At 43.8% G+C, this 15,677-nt stretch overlaps 1 protein-coding gene across 1 annotated transcript in view; it reads right to left on the reverse strand.

Annotated features, from left to right (window-relative positions):
• Positions 1-15,677, reverse strand: part of DSCAM (DS cell adhesion molecule) — an 833,405-nt gene that overhangs the window by 345,172 nt on the left and 472,556 nt on the right. The gene's annotated exons all lie outside the window — the stretch shown is intronic.

Consider the following 15,677-nt stretch of genomic DNA (forward strand, 5'->3'; position numbering starts at 1 on the left):
TCATGTATTTATTTAGGAGCAAGAAAGTTGGCATCTAATTGGTATGTTGCTAATTTAGCAGATTTTCTTTGCCATCACTTTTCTCTCAGAATATGACAAATTAAAGGAGTATTCATTTTCTTTTATAGATTTCTACATCATGTAAGTATTTCAAGTGTTTCAATAAATACATAAACATGTTAGACTACAGAACAATGATATATTCCACAACCTTCCCAGGAAAGACTTCTTATTTCCTCAATGATCACCAACACTTACATCTATATTCTAGGATAAAGATCAATTCTTCCTATATGCAGTGTTTTAGAGAGCTCTGCTATTTTCTGATTACTACTGAAATTATTGATGATAGCATTTTCACCTCAGGGAGAGAAAAGTGATACCCACCTCTTCCTCCTGCATATCAACACTGGACACAATGTGCTGTCCGTGACCTGTGGGTTTTGCCTCTGAAACTCAATTTGAACAGAAATGGCCAGCATTAAGGGATCAAGCATCATTGTTGCTTGAAGGAGAATAAAGATGATTCTTTCCTTCAAAAATATCTAGTGATATGTAATGTATTTAACTAATTAATATCTAATTAATGTTAAAACATCTAAAGATATGTAAATATCTAAAGATAAGTTTTCAGTGTTCAGTGATAATTTTTGTGTACACCAAATAAAAGCAAAGGAGTACATTCCTAGGTGAGCTTCAGCACTTATATGGTGGGAGACTCAACTTCTTGTATACCACTGTTAGTCTTTCCTATGGAAAATTTCTGCATCTGATGCAATTCTACTTGAAAGGTAATGTGATTTTGCCTCTTTGGGAAAAGACCAAAATGACAAAAATTCACATTCTTTCCAACTGTTTGTTTTCCTTAGGTTCATTTGAAACTGCCTTTGGTTTAATCAGAACTTGCCAGAAGTCCTGACTTCATTACTTTTAGGTCTCAAATATTTAAGCTGTGAACACAATTCTCACAGCCATCCCATGGTTACTTCTTATAAGAACTATAAATTATTCATAGATTAACTGTCAGATAAAGTAAAAACAGCTTATTGCTTCTTACACAGTATGAAAGCAATTCAATGGACATGAATTTAAAAAATCATAAAACAAACACTGATCCAGCATAAGCTTTCCAGAAGAACACCAATTAACTACTAAAGGATAAAATACCTTTAAGTGATAAATTTATTTTTTTAACAGTTATATTAGTTACTTATTTTAAAATATGCTATAAATATGCTAAACATTAGAATAGCTGAAAAAGGGAATGATGTATATTCTAGGTACTTTTGCTTTATGCTCCCCCTGAAAACAGCAACTAAAATTACCACTTGTCATCTGTCATCACATGCCAAACAGGTCTTACCAGTATATATTGTGCATAATTGAAACATTTTTTTCCTGTCAATATATTTTGCATACTTACATAATGCTTTAATAACCAGTTACTTTAAAGTACAAAGTGAAAGACAGAAACAAGGGACAAAAAGCTACTACATTAACTCCTGTCACCACTCTAAGACGGAGTCTTTCCACTAGAATTGACAGGCCATCAGCAGTGGTGACATGTAAGGGGAGCCTCGTGTGCATGGCTCCTCTGAGTATCAGGAGATGCTCAGGGATACAGAAGCAGCAGCCTGCACTCATTACTCCACTGATTCCTAAGAGGGCTCTACTCTCCAGGTACATTTAATTTAATCACTCACTTTGCTCCTGGAATAGCTGACTCCTTTTTATCCACTTAGCATGCTAAATAGACTCTCTAAAGACACGGTGTTTCAGAGAATTGGGAACCTTGTTGGTGTGAAACATTTTCTGAGATATTCACAGGGAAGGAAGAAGGAGTTGGCTGAATTCCCATGGTAATTTGAACCATCTCTGTCGAACCCTTTATTTCTCATTGAAACCTATCACCAAACTGATCAATATTTTAAAGCCTAAAATAAAAATGAAGAATAGAAGAATCTGATTAGGAGAGGACCACAAAGACCCAGAGTCCTGGGGTTCAGCCTGAACTCCCAAGATACGGGGATATCTTGGGATAATGAGGACATAGCTATGGGACAATGAGGCATAGGGTATGTCACTAGGACACCAGGTGTCTTGGTTGCATGGTGACAAGGAATCTTCTCAACCATCCCCTTGCTTTTCAATGCACCCCACTTTCTGCTTTACATCAGCAGAGGATTTTGTATCATATGGAATAAATGAAATTGTTCACAGCCTTAAATGAGATGGAAGAATGTGCTTCTGTTAAAATAGGCAAATATTATAACACAAAATATTAACAGCAATAAACTACACACACAGTCTCTCTCTCTCTCTCTCCACACACACACACACACACACACACACACACACACACACACCTTTACTACTCAGAACTGTCTGGTAACATACAACTGTGCAAAGCCAAACTTTTGAAGGTAATTTTATTTTCCTTGTAAAATTATTAGCACTTTACATATAAACACTGCTAAAATATAGTCTACACTTTTTGTCATCTTAAACATACTGCGAAGCAGTCAACTGAACAATCGTGAATGATTTTTGGATTTAGGGTCATGATTGCAGTTGGAGATTATTGAGCCACACCGCTCAGTTATTAAAGGGATATATCAGAAGTTATCTTGGCTTCTCAACATTCACTGAATGGTCCAGGAGTTCAAGTCCCCAGTGCTGTCTTTAATGGTTCATCTGTTCCCTCTGGGTTTCCCAGGTAGCACTGGTGATAAAGAATTCACCTCCAAGGCAGGAGACATAAAGGAGATGAGGGTTCAATCCCTGGATCAGGAAGATGCCCTGGAGAAGGGCACAGCAAGACTCTCCAGTATTCTTGCCTAGAGAATCCCCTGGACAGAGGAGCCTGGTGGGCTTGGGTCCATAGGATCACAAAGAGTTGGACAAGACTGAAGTGACTTAGCACGCACACACACACACTCCTTTACTGCCAGGCTCTGAGCTGTCACCTCTCTCTGCTGACAGAATCGCTGTGGACACACTCAGGATGTGTGCTGAGAGGGAGAAACCAGACATACCAAAGCTCTTAGAACTTTGCATACACCCAGAAGAAATGGGTTTCAATTGAGTGCTGGCACAGGTCTCCAGTATTTATTGGCATGAGCTGGTGTGTTAAGGCCAGTGAAGAAAACTCACAGCTTAGTACCAGCCTTGCTATTATGCTCAGCACAGGGGCTAGTGGACTAGTTCTATCCAGAAATGTAAAACTGAGGCGGGAGGTAGGTGAGGGGCCCCAGGGAAGAGTGATAGGAGATTTATTTCCTGTGGACCGAAACCCCAGAATAAGAACAGCAGCACAGTAAGGAGAGGCAACTGGGCCTTGCCCAGACCACTTATTTCTCTTATTTCTTATTTCCCTGACTACACGAGTGCAGAAAGGCTCCTAGGGGTCAAAGGGGAATGGTGCTAAGTGATGCCAACTACCCATAAGCCTCTTCAATCCCTCTTGGCTGAGAGATGCGTGTGCACACCTGGGAGGGCTCCGAGATGCGCCAATATGGACTGTGAACCAGGCAAACAGAAATGACCGATCAGAGGAAACCCAGAAGAAATGCCCCATAAAAGAAATACAAATTGCCATGAGGGTGCAACTCAGTGACTCTTTTTTTCTGGGTCAGCCCATCTATCTATCCACATATACTATACTCTTTTTCCTCCTAATAAATACTTTACTTGTTTCACTACTTTCCATCTTTGTGGGATTGCTTCTTCTGCAAAGCCAAAGGGTGAAGGCCTGGTCACTGACCACTGGTCCACTGGCTAGGATGGGTGATCTCGTCACCAGGACTAGAACTCAGTCTCTTTGGCGGGGAAACTTAAGCCCCACTTCAAGCTGCTGCAGGCTGAGGCCACCCAAGATCAAAACTATCAAAGAAAATGGGGCAGTGGCATGACTGGGAATGCCGTAGGAATTCTCAGGGTAGTAGCCCTATAGCCACACCCTGCCGTCTTGGTGCTGAGTGGTGAACTCCCAGCAGATGGCACATTCTGAGGCTCAGCACCATGCCTTTTGGGTTTCTGGCAGCACCAGAGGCAGAGAAACAGCAACAGTTCCTAGGAATCCAGTTTGCCAAACTGTGAGCTGCAGCCAGCCAGCATGCATGTCGTCCTGAAGGGAGCAAATGGGAGCTGATTCTATGGTGGGCCACGTATTCTGGGTGAGTAGAAACCAGAGCTGAGACGTGCATTCATTCTCTGGGACAGCACTGCCCAGGTTCTGAGAACACAAAATGGAATGGGACATAGCCTCTGCTTTCAGGGAGCTTACAGTCTAAAGAGATCTGAGTCTAAGGGGCAGTCATGGCATCTGATGCGATAACAGGATTGGAGGGAAGAGACTGGATTATAATCATCATCTCACTGGGATGAAAGAAACTATCAGTTACCAAAGGGGGAAAGTCAGTATGTATCACCAAACTGAATACACAAGGATAAATTCAAGTTTGGTGATAAATGCTGGCTTTCCTCCTTGGGGAATTTAGTCACAAATAACTGCATATGTTCTAGTACCCTTTATCAAGGACTTGCCTGGTGGCTCAGGTGGTAAAAAATCTACCTGTGATATGGGAGACCCGGATTCAATCCCTGGGTCAGGAAGATCCCATAGAGAAGGGAATAGCAACCCATTCCAGTATTCTTGTCTGGAGAATACCATGGACAGAGGAGTCTGGCGGGCTACAGTCCACGGGGTCACAAAGAGTTGGACATAACTGAATGACTAACACCCATACACCCTTTATTATTGCTTGCTCAATCTACTTAGCTAATTTTTTTCCCCTGTTGTTACAAAGTTAAAAGGTCTTTCCCTGGTACTAAGAGTAACAAGTTCAAACACCTGGAGAGATTCCTCATTGTGGAGGAAAAACAATTCTGAGAGTGGGAATCCAATGGATCTGAATTCTAAATTTGTCAATATCACTTTGTGTGACCTTTGATAATCCAGTCTACTTTTTAAGCTTTGGATAGTTCATCTATGAAACAGAGATGGTGAATCACTCTTTGTTCTACTGTTGAAGATGAGGTTAACACATAGATTCCATCCAAAGATAGCCATGCACTAAAATGATAGCTACAGAAGAGACAGTGGGAAGAACCGAGAGTTGCACTGACTGTTAGTCACTCAGTCGTGTCCAGCTCTGTGCAGCCCCATGGACTGTAGCCCACCAGGCTCCTCTCTCCATGCGATTCTCCAGGCAAGAATACTGGAGCACGTAGCCATTCCCTTTTCCAGAGGATCTTCCCGACCCAGGGATGATTGAACTGGGGTCTCCTGCACTGGCAAGTGGATTCTTTACCATCTGAGCCACCGGGGAAGCCCATATATATGCTGCTGCTACTGCTGCTGCTAAGTCGCTTCAGTCGTGTCCGACTCTGTGCGACCCCAGAGACGGCAGCCCACCAGGCTCCCCCGTCCCTGGGATTCTCCAGGCAAGAACACTGGAGTAGGTTGCGATTTCCTTCTTCAATGCAGGAAAGTGAAAGGTGAAAGTGAAGTCGCTCGATCGTGTCCGACTCTTAGCGACCCGATGGACTGCAGCTCACCAGGCGCCTCCATCCATGGGATTTTCCAGGCAAGAGTACTGGAGTGGGGTGCCATTGCCTTCTTCGCATATATATGCTCAGTTCAGTTCAGTTCAGTCGCTCAGTCGTGCCCGACTCTTTGCGACCCCATGAATCGCAGCACACCAGGCCTCCCTGTCCATCACCATCTCCCAGAGCTCACTCAGACTCATGTCCATCGAGTCTGTGATGCCATCCAGCCATCTCATCCTCTGTCGTCCCCTTCTCCTCCTGCCCCCAATCCCTCCCAGCATCAGAGTCTTTTTCAATGAGTCAACTCTTCACATCAGGTGGCCATGTACTGGAGTTTCAGCTTTAGCATCATTCCTTCCAAAGAAATCCCAGGGTTGATCTCCTTCAGAATGGACTGGTTGGATCTCCTTGCAGTCCAAGGGACTCTCAAGAATCTTCTCCAACATCACAGTTCAAAACCATCAATTCTTTGGCGCTCAGCCTTCTTCACAGTCCAACTCTCACATCCATACATGACCACAGGAAAAACCATAGCCTGGACTAGACGGACCTTAGTTGGCAAAGTAATGTCTCTGCTTTTCAATATGCTATCTAGGTTGGTCATAACTTTCCTCCCAAGGAGTAAGCGTCTTTTAATTTCATGGCTGCAGTCACCATCTGCTGTGATTTTGGAGCCCAGAAAAATAAAGTCTGACACTGTTTCCACTGTTTCCCCATCTATTTTCCATGAAGTGATGGGACCAGATGCCATGATCTTTGTTTTCTGAATGTTGAGCTTTAAGCCAACTTTTTCACTCTCCTCTTTCACTTTCATCAAGAGGCTTTTTAGCTCCTCTTCACTTTCTGCCATAAGGGTGGTGTCATCTGCATATCTGAGGTTATTGATATTTCTCCCAGAAATCTTGATTCCAGCTTGTGTTTCTTCCAACCCAGCGTTTCTCATGATGTACTCTGCATAGAAGTTAAATAAGCAGGGTGACAATATACAGCCTTGATGTACTCCTTTTCCTATTTGGAATCAGTCTGTTGTTCCATATCAAGTTCTAACTGTTGCTTCCTGACCTGCATACAGATTTCTCAAGAGGCAGGTTAGGTGGTCTGATATTCCCATCTCTTTCAGAATTTTCCACAGTTGATTGTGATCCACACAGTCAAAGGCTTTGGCATAGTCAATAAAGCAGAAATTGATGTTTTTCTGGAACTCTCTTGCTTTTTGATAATCCAGTGGGTGTTGGCAATTTGATCTCTGGTTCCTCTGCCTTTTCTAAAACCAGCTTGAACATCAGGGAGTTCACAGTTCACGTATTGCTGAAGCCTGGCTTGGAGAATTTTGAGCATTCCTTTACTAGCATGTGAGATAAGTGCAATTGTGCAGTACTTTGAGCATTCTTTGGCATTTCTTTTCTTTGGAATTGGAATGAAAACTGACCTTTTCCAGTCCTGTGGCCACTGCTGAGTTTTCCAAATTTGCTGGCATATTGAGAGTGGCACTTTGACAGCATCATCTTTCAGGATTTGAAAGAGCTCAACTGGAATTCCACCACCTCCACTAGCTTTGTTTGTAGTGATGCTTTCTAAGGCCCACTTGACTTCACTTTCCAAGATGTCTGGCTCTAGATTAGTGATCACATCATCATGATTATCTGGGTCATGAAGATCTTTTTTGTACTGTTCTTCCGTGTATTCTTGCCACCTCTTCTTAATATCTTCTGCCTCTGTTAGGTCCATACCGTTTCTGTCCTTTCTCGAGCCCAGTTTTCTTCCCTTGTGGCTCAGCTGGTAAAGAATCTGCCTGCAATGCGGGAGACCTGGGTTCGATCCCTGGGTTGGGAAGATCCCCTGGAGAAGGGAAAGGCTACCCACTCCAGTATTCTGGCCTAGAGAATTCCATGGTCTAATAAAAACTATATATGCTACCATGTGTAAAATAGACAGCTAGTGGGAAGCAGCTGTATACCACAGGGAGCACAGCTCAGTGCTCTGTAATGACCTAGAGGGGTAGGATGGGGTGGGAAGGGAGGCTCAAGAGAGAGCAGATATATATATCCAATTGAGATACTGGAGAGGGGATATATATGTAATACACACACATATGTACATACACATATAAGTAGAGGCTCAAGAGAAAGGGGGTATATATATCCAGTTGAGATATTGGAGAGGGGATATATATATGTATATATATAAACATACATATATATGTACATACACATACACAATTATGGCTGATTCGTGTTGTTATATAGCAGAAACCAGCCCTCCATTGTACAGTAATTATCCTCCAATTAAAAAAATTTTAAAGGTGGTCACTACAAAAGTAAATGTCATGTGTTTTACTCAGCTGATCTTCCAGGAGAGGCCAGTCATCAGGTGTACCCAGTGCTGCCCAAGGCCATCAGGCCTGCCTAAAGAAACAGTGAAGAAAGAGTCCATATCCACTAACACAGTAGGGCTCACTCCTGACTCTTCATGTGAGGAATCCTCATGTGTTAGAAAAAACACACAAGTGAAAATGACCATGGCGCATCTGACATCAGAATTCTGCTATTTGGAGCTGGGTCACCACAGCTCCAAGAGTTTCCCGACACTATGTGAGCCAGACAAAATGTTTCCCGACACTATGTGAGCCAGCGTCACTCAACAGAGCACTGAGGTTGGGGCAGTGGCCGGGAGGAGTCACACCACGTCCAAGGAGCGGTGGCTGCACGGGTGCAGGAGGGCCTAGAGGAGCTACTCCACGTTCAAGGTCAGGAGGGGTGGCAGTGAGGAGATACCCCTTATCCAACGTAAGGAGCAGCAGCTGCGGTTTGCTGGAACAGCCGTGAAGAGATACCCCACATCCAAGGTAAGAGAAACCCGAGTAAGACGGTAGGTGTTGCAAGAGGGTATCAAGAGGGCAGACACACTGAAGCCATAATCACAGAAAACTAGCCAATCTAATCACACTAGGACCACAGCCTTGTCTATCTCAATAAAACTAACAGGGGTAGAAAGATATAAACAAGACCCAGAAAGGGCCTTTACATGCCTGAGTAAGGAAGGGGCTCTGGGGGGGAAGAGGCTGTGAGGATACTGTCTTCAGAAGTCCTTTCTGCAGTAGAAAGGATTAGAGAGAAACCAGAGAGAGAGTAGACAGAAACAGACTCCCTGGTGGTCCAGTGGTTAAGACTCCGCACTACCACTGCAAGGGGGCGGGAGGGGGGGTGTTCTATCCCTGGTCCAGGACCTGAGATCCCAAGTGCTGTGCAGCACAACCAAAACAAAAATGAAAAAGGTCAGAACTTACTGCCCATGTAGAAGAGTTCTCATGTCAGCACACTAAGTGATGAAAAGATGGGAAAAAAAAAAGAGTAGACACATGTACAGACCCAGAGTAGATGGAAACTCAGAGACCTGCTCTAACATCACGGTGATGTTATTTGAATAATAATATCCACTGTCATGTTTGCTCCTTGGAAGGAAAGTTATGACAAACTGAGACAGCATATTAAAAGGCAGAGACATCATTTTATGAACAAAGGTCCATATAGTCAAAGCTATCGTTTTTCCAATAGTCATGTACAGATGTGAGAGTCAGACCATAAAGAAGGCTAGCACCAAAGAATTGATGTTTTCAAACTGTGGTGCTGGAGAAGACTCTTGAAAGTCCCTTGGAAGCAAGATCAAACCAGTCAATCCTACAGGAAATCAACCCTGAATATTCATTGGAAGGACTGATGCTGAAGCTGAAGCTCCAATACTTTGGCCACCAGATGTGAAGAGCCAACTCATTGGAAAAAACCCTGATGCTGGGAAAGACTGAGGGCAGGAAAAAGAAAGGGGTGACAGAGGATGAGATATGGTTGGACGGCATCACAGACTTAAATGACATGAATTTGAGTGAACTCTGAGAAATAGTGGACAGAGGAGCTTGGTGTGCTTCAGTCCATGGGGTTGCAAGGAGTCAGATACAACCTAGCAACTGAACAACAACAGTAACAATTCCCTAGCATGTTTGCCAGTATCTGAACATAAGAGACACATTCTGAAGTTGTCCAAATTAATCATTCTTCACCCTGCATATATCTTCCACCAGAATTTCCTTCTGTTCCTTGTTTTAAACTATATTCTGAATCATCCATTTGCCTCTCCAGGCACCACCAGTTCGAAAGATCCCAGCCTCCTAATGCTCTGTCTCCACCCCTGCTACCAACAGTACATTCACCATCAAACCATTCTGTGTCCTGATGTGGTCCCACTAGACCCAGTTATCCATGGTTACACAAGGGTTTAGATGTGGCCATGTTATTCATGCACTCTCTCTCTCCTATGCTCTGCTCTGAAATGTTCTTCTTCTAACCACTCCACCTCAAGGTCCCTGAGCCCAGAGCTCCATCTGCCTGGTTCCTTCCCATCAGTCTGGCCTCAGTTCCCAAGGTAACTTTGCAGGAGTGTCATCCCAGGTGAACCACATCCATGATACATGGTCACTCATGCTCCGAGCACTTGACTGTATTATATCTACATGAAGTCATCTTGAATGTGTTTGAGATTGCTTTAACACTCCTCTAACTGGAACAGCAGGAACTTGAACTGTTTTCATCAACTTTTCACCTCCATAACACAGAGGAGTCCTTTGCTGTGCTGCCTGAAAATATTTGCTCATGAGATGAATGGATGAAACCCATCCACCATGCTGCCGCTGCTGCTAAGTCACTTCAGTCGTGTCCGACTCTGTGCGACCCCAGAGACGGCAGCCCACCAGGCTCCCCTGTCCCTGGGATTCTCCAGGCAAGAACACTGGTGTGGGTTGCCATTTCCTTCTCCAATGCATGAAAGTAAAAAGTGAAAGTGAAGTCACTCAGTCGTGTCTGACTCTTCGCGACCCTATGGACTGAAGCCCACCAGGCTCCTCCATCCATGGTATCTTCCAGGCAAGAGCACTGGAGTGGGGTGCCATTGCCTTCTCCACATCCACCATGAGTTGTATACAAAACATCTCTTCTTAAGTCTGGGTAAAAAGAAAGAAAGCTAAAATTCTTCTCTTTAGCTTTCAACAAGAAACTTCCTTATGTTTAATACATAAAAGAGTATTTTCCCCTCTAGGAATGACCATAATGTATTCTTATATGAAAATGAGCATATTTTAAGATTTTTATGTTAATTATTCTTTTATAACATTCTCTGGCTTTTTCCCATACAGTCAGGGTGTTAGATCTTCAATAGAGACAATATTATTTTCAGGAAGATTTTAAAAGTATGTTTGATTTTTCACTTAGTTGGAAATATATCTTCAGGGTTTTTTTTTTTTTTTTGCTATTGCAATCTCAACTGAGTTAATAGTAATTAAAAGAACAGATGGTTTTTCTAATAAGATGCCAACTGGTAGCACAACACAATGAAACTTTTATCAGCTGTGCCTGTCACCTCCAATTGACATCCATGCTGTGTAATGAAATGGAGCTTTCTCCTAAACAGTATTTATAACAGTTTCTGAAAAACGAAAGGAACACAAAATTAAAATCCAAGTTCTAAGAATATATAGTGCTAGAAATGAGATGAGCTTCTGAGTGAATATCTTATATTTCTTAATTTTGGAGGATAAATTAGCATTAACTGAAACAGAAGTTGGGCTTTCCAAGTGGCCCTCGTGGTAAAGGACCTGCCTGCCAATGCAGGAGACAAAAGAGATGTGGGTCCAATCCCTGGGTCAGGAAAACCCCCTGGAGGAGGGCATGGTGACCCTCTCCAGTATTCTTGCCTGGAGAGCAATTGAGTGGCCTGATAAAAACTACTGTTTAACAAAATTATGTTAAAAGCTTCACATATGAGAGAGAAGCTTCACCAGTGGCTCAGACAGTAAAGAATCTGCCTGCAATATGGGAGACATGGGTTTGATCCCTGGGTTGGAAAGATCTCCTAGAAGAGGGCATGGCAACCCACTCCAGTATTCTTGCCTGGAAAATTACATGGACAGAGGGGCCTGGTGGGCTACAGTCCATAGGGTGGCAAAGAGTTGGGCATGACTGACCAACTAACACATGACAGAGTAACTGCCCTTTGTGAGAAGATATCCAACCAGTAGTTTTGGTGTTCCTTCCAAAATTCATGGTGGTGCTTTGGTTGTTAGGTCTTGTCCAACTTTTAAGATGCCATGGACTGTAGTCCACCAGGCTCCTCTTTCCATAGGATTTCCCAGGCAAGGAGGGTGGAGTAAGTTGCTATTTCTTTCTCCAGGTGATCTTCCTGACCCAGGGATTGAACCCGGGTCTTCTTCATTGCAGGCAGACTGTTTACCAACTGAGCCACCTGGGAAGCCCCAAGGCCAAAATTCATGAGTTAAGTCATAACCCCTAGGATCTCAGAAGGTGACCTTATTTGGAAACTGGATCACTGCAAATGTCACTAGTTAAGATGGGGTCATCCTGCAGCAGGGTGGGCTCTAACGGTGGAATGAAGTGAAGATAAAGGCGTTACTTTCTCACCGTGTCCAACTCTTTGCAACTTCAAGGACTGTATGTAGCCTGCCAGGCTTCCCTGTCCATTGAATTCTCCAGGCAAGAACACTGAAGTGGGTTGCCATTCCCTTCTCCAGGAGATCTTCCAACCCAGGGATTGAACCCTAGTCTCCTTCATTGCAGGCAGATTCTTTACCACCTGGCCCACCAGGGAAGCTCTCTACCCAGTGGAATGGTTGTGTTTATAAACAGGAGAAATGTGGCTGCAGACATGGCTGATTACGAGTCCTAATTCTAATCAGAGCCTCTAGGTCCTCTTAGTTCAGTGAGCCACCGAGGCTCAAACATCATACGTTTTGATTCATTTACTTCATACAAAGACTGCACAATGCAGGGTCTCTTATTTTTCCCACGTTCACAGATGAAAACAGTGAGGACCAGGTGGAGGTGACCGCTTGTATGCACAACTCTGGAAGCACCACCCCAGGCAGCATGATACCCTGGTGATGGGGATGGGAACGCATGCCCTCACCAACCACGCTCCCTACTCCAGAGCATGAGCAGGAAGGCCTGGGCCAAGCACGGGGACAGCTGTGGGAGGAAATGCGTGACACCCAGAGAAATACATGCAAACTAAACGATCCACAGAACTTGGAGGGAGAGGAGCACGCTGAGCACTGGATCTAAGGGTCCGATGAAAGTGTGGAGGCAGTGACGCAGCAGAGAAGTTCGGCAAGGGTTTCTTTTCTTCAGGGAAGACAGGAGTTCAGTCCTGAGCATGCTGGGTGACAGCATGGATAACACCAGTGGAACTGGAGGCAGAGCTCTGGGGACCAAGCTCGGCATGTCGAGGGACCCTTTACGGGAACTGATGCTCTATTACCCTCCAGCAGGGAAGCAAGGGAAGAGGGCCAGCAAAAGACACAGCAAGAGAAAGAAGAGTGAGACCCAGGAAGGCGTATAGTGATAAAAACTGGTGGTGGGCAGGGATGGGAGAGGACTTCCGGAAGAATAATACACACATCTCAGTACTGCGACTTCCTATCAGTGTGACAGAGGGTACAAGGAGAGCCCAGCAGAGCCTCAGTTTCCTTAGTTGCTCAGTTACGTCTGACTCTTTGGGACTCTATGGACTGTAACTCACCAGGCTCCTCTGTCCAGGAGATTCTCCAGACAAGAATACTGGAGTGGGTTGTCATATCCTCCTCCAGGGGATCTTCCCAACCCAAGGACCAAACCCATATGACCTGTGTCTCCTGCATTGCTGGCAGGTTCTTTAGTGTCTAGCCACCTGGGAAGCCCCTTATCTGTGCAGTGAGGCACTATTTCCTTCTTGGGAATATTGTGATATTAAATAAGAATGTCCAAGGAAATTCCTGCTTGAGAAAAGTGCTCTAGAACAGTTGTAACTGGCAATAAACTATAATGATAAATCATCCAACCTCCTAAATCAATAAAAATATTAAATGTTTAGCTAGGAAATATTATAAACAGCTAGTAACTTATAAAACAAATTTAAAGTATAAGTCATCACCAAAGGGGATAAGGGAAGACCTGGATAAATGTGGAAGCATATCAAATTCCAGGATTAAGTAACTCAAATCGCAAAAGTGTCAATTTTTTACAAATTAAATTGTATTTTAAATAATTTATGATCAGGATTTAGGTAAAACATTACCAAGTCAATGAAGATTAAAACAAGATGCTATTTTTCACCCAGGAAATTAGAAAAATAAATAAAGTATTTGAGAATATGTAGTCATTCCAGTACTCTTGCCTGGAAAATCCCATGGACAGAGGAGCCTGGTAGGCTGCAGTCCATGGGGTCGCTAGGAGTTGGACACGACTGAGCGACTTCACTTTCACTTTTCACTTTTATGCATTGGAGAAGGAAATGGCAACCCATTCCAGTGTTCTTGCCTGGAGAATCCCAGGGACGGGGGAGCCTGGTGGGCTGCCATCTCTGGGGTCTCACAGAGTCAGACACGACTGAAGCGACTTAGCAGCAGCAGCAGCAGTCTTAGCAAGTGTGTAGGGAAATGAACACCTATTGGTAAGTATATAAATTGGTGAAGCCTTTTTGCTTTCTTGGCAATATACTGGCATACTTAAAATGTAAGACTTGCATACCTTCTGATCCAGCTTCTCCCCATCAAAGACTCTATCCTAGGGGACACTCATACACAGATCGTGTATACATCTATGTGCACACATCAACATTTGCACAAAAAGCACACTGAAGCATTGTTTAAAAAATAAAGAATTGAAAAAAGCCTAAAGGTCAATCAAGGACAAATGGATTAATGCACTAGAGTCCATCTTTACTGCTCAGCCATTTAAGAGAGTATGGCCAATATAGAATCTTTGTATAGTAACTGGAAAGATCTCTAGCACATAATATAAAGCAATTACAGAACATTATATAATGCTATATACAGAGTTCAGTTCAGTTCAGTCGCTCAGTCATGTCCGACTCTTTGCGACCCCATGAATTGCAGCACGCCAGGCCTCCCTGTCCATCACCATCTCCTTCAGTTGAGTACATCATGTGAAATGCCAGCCTGGATGAAGCACAAGCTGGAATCAAGATTGCCAGGAGAAATATCAGCAATCTCAGATATGCAGATGATACCACTCTAAAGGCAGAAAGCAAAGAGGAACTAAATGGCCTCTTGATGAGCATGAAAGAAGAGAGTGAAACAGCTGGCTGAAAACTCAACATTCAAAAAACTAAGATCATGGCATCTGGTCCCATTACTCGGAGGGAGAAATAGATGGGGAAAAAGTGGACACAGTGATGGATTTTTTTTCTTGGCTCCAAAATCACTGTGGACAGTGACTGCACCCATGAAATTAAAAGACACTTGCTCCTTGGAAGAAAAGCTATGACAAATCTAGACAACATATTAAAAAGCAGAGACATAATTTTGCTGACAAATATCCATAGAGCCAAAACTATGGTTTTTCCAGCAGCCATGTATAAATGTGAGAGTTGGACCATAAAGAAGGCTGAGTGCCAAAAAAATTGATGCTTTCAGACTGTGGTGCTGGAGAAGACTCTTGAGAGTCTCTTGGACAGTGAGAAGATCAAACCGATCAATCCTAATTGAAATCAACCCTGAATATTCATTGTAAGGACTGATGCTGAAGCTTAAGCTTCAATACTCTGGCCACCTGATGGGAAGAGCCAACTCACTGGAAAAGATCCTGATGCTGGGAAAAATTAAGGGCAGGAGAATAAGGAAGTGGAGAAGGCAATGGCAACCCACTTCAGTACTCTTGCCTGGAAAATCCCATGGATGGAGGAGTCTGGTGGGCTGCAGTCCATGGGGTCGCTAACAGTTGGATAAGACTGAGTGACTTCACTTTCACTTTTCACTTTCATGCATTGGAGAAGGAAATGGCAACCCACTCCAGTGTTCTTGCCTGGAGAATCCCAGGGACGGGTGGGCTGCCGTCTCTGGGGTTGCACAGAGTCAGACACGACTGAAGAGACTTAGCAGCAGCAGCAGCAGCAGCAGCAGCAGCAGCAGCAGCAGGATAAGGAAGTGACAGAGGATGAGATGGTTGGATAGCATCATCAAATCAATGGACACGAGTTTGAGAAAACTCTGGGATATAGTGAAGGATAAAGATAGGGAAGCGTGATGTGCTGCAGTCCATGGGGTTTCAAAATTGGACGTGACAGTG

The sequence above is a fragment of the Capra hircus genome, chromosome 1 (genome assembly GCF_001704415.2).
Source record: "Capra hircus breed San Clemente chromosome 1, ASM170441v1, whole genome shotgun sequence".
Lineage (NCBI taxonomy): Eukaryota > Metazoa > Chordata > Mammalia > Artiodactyla > Bovidae > Capra > Capra hircus.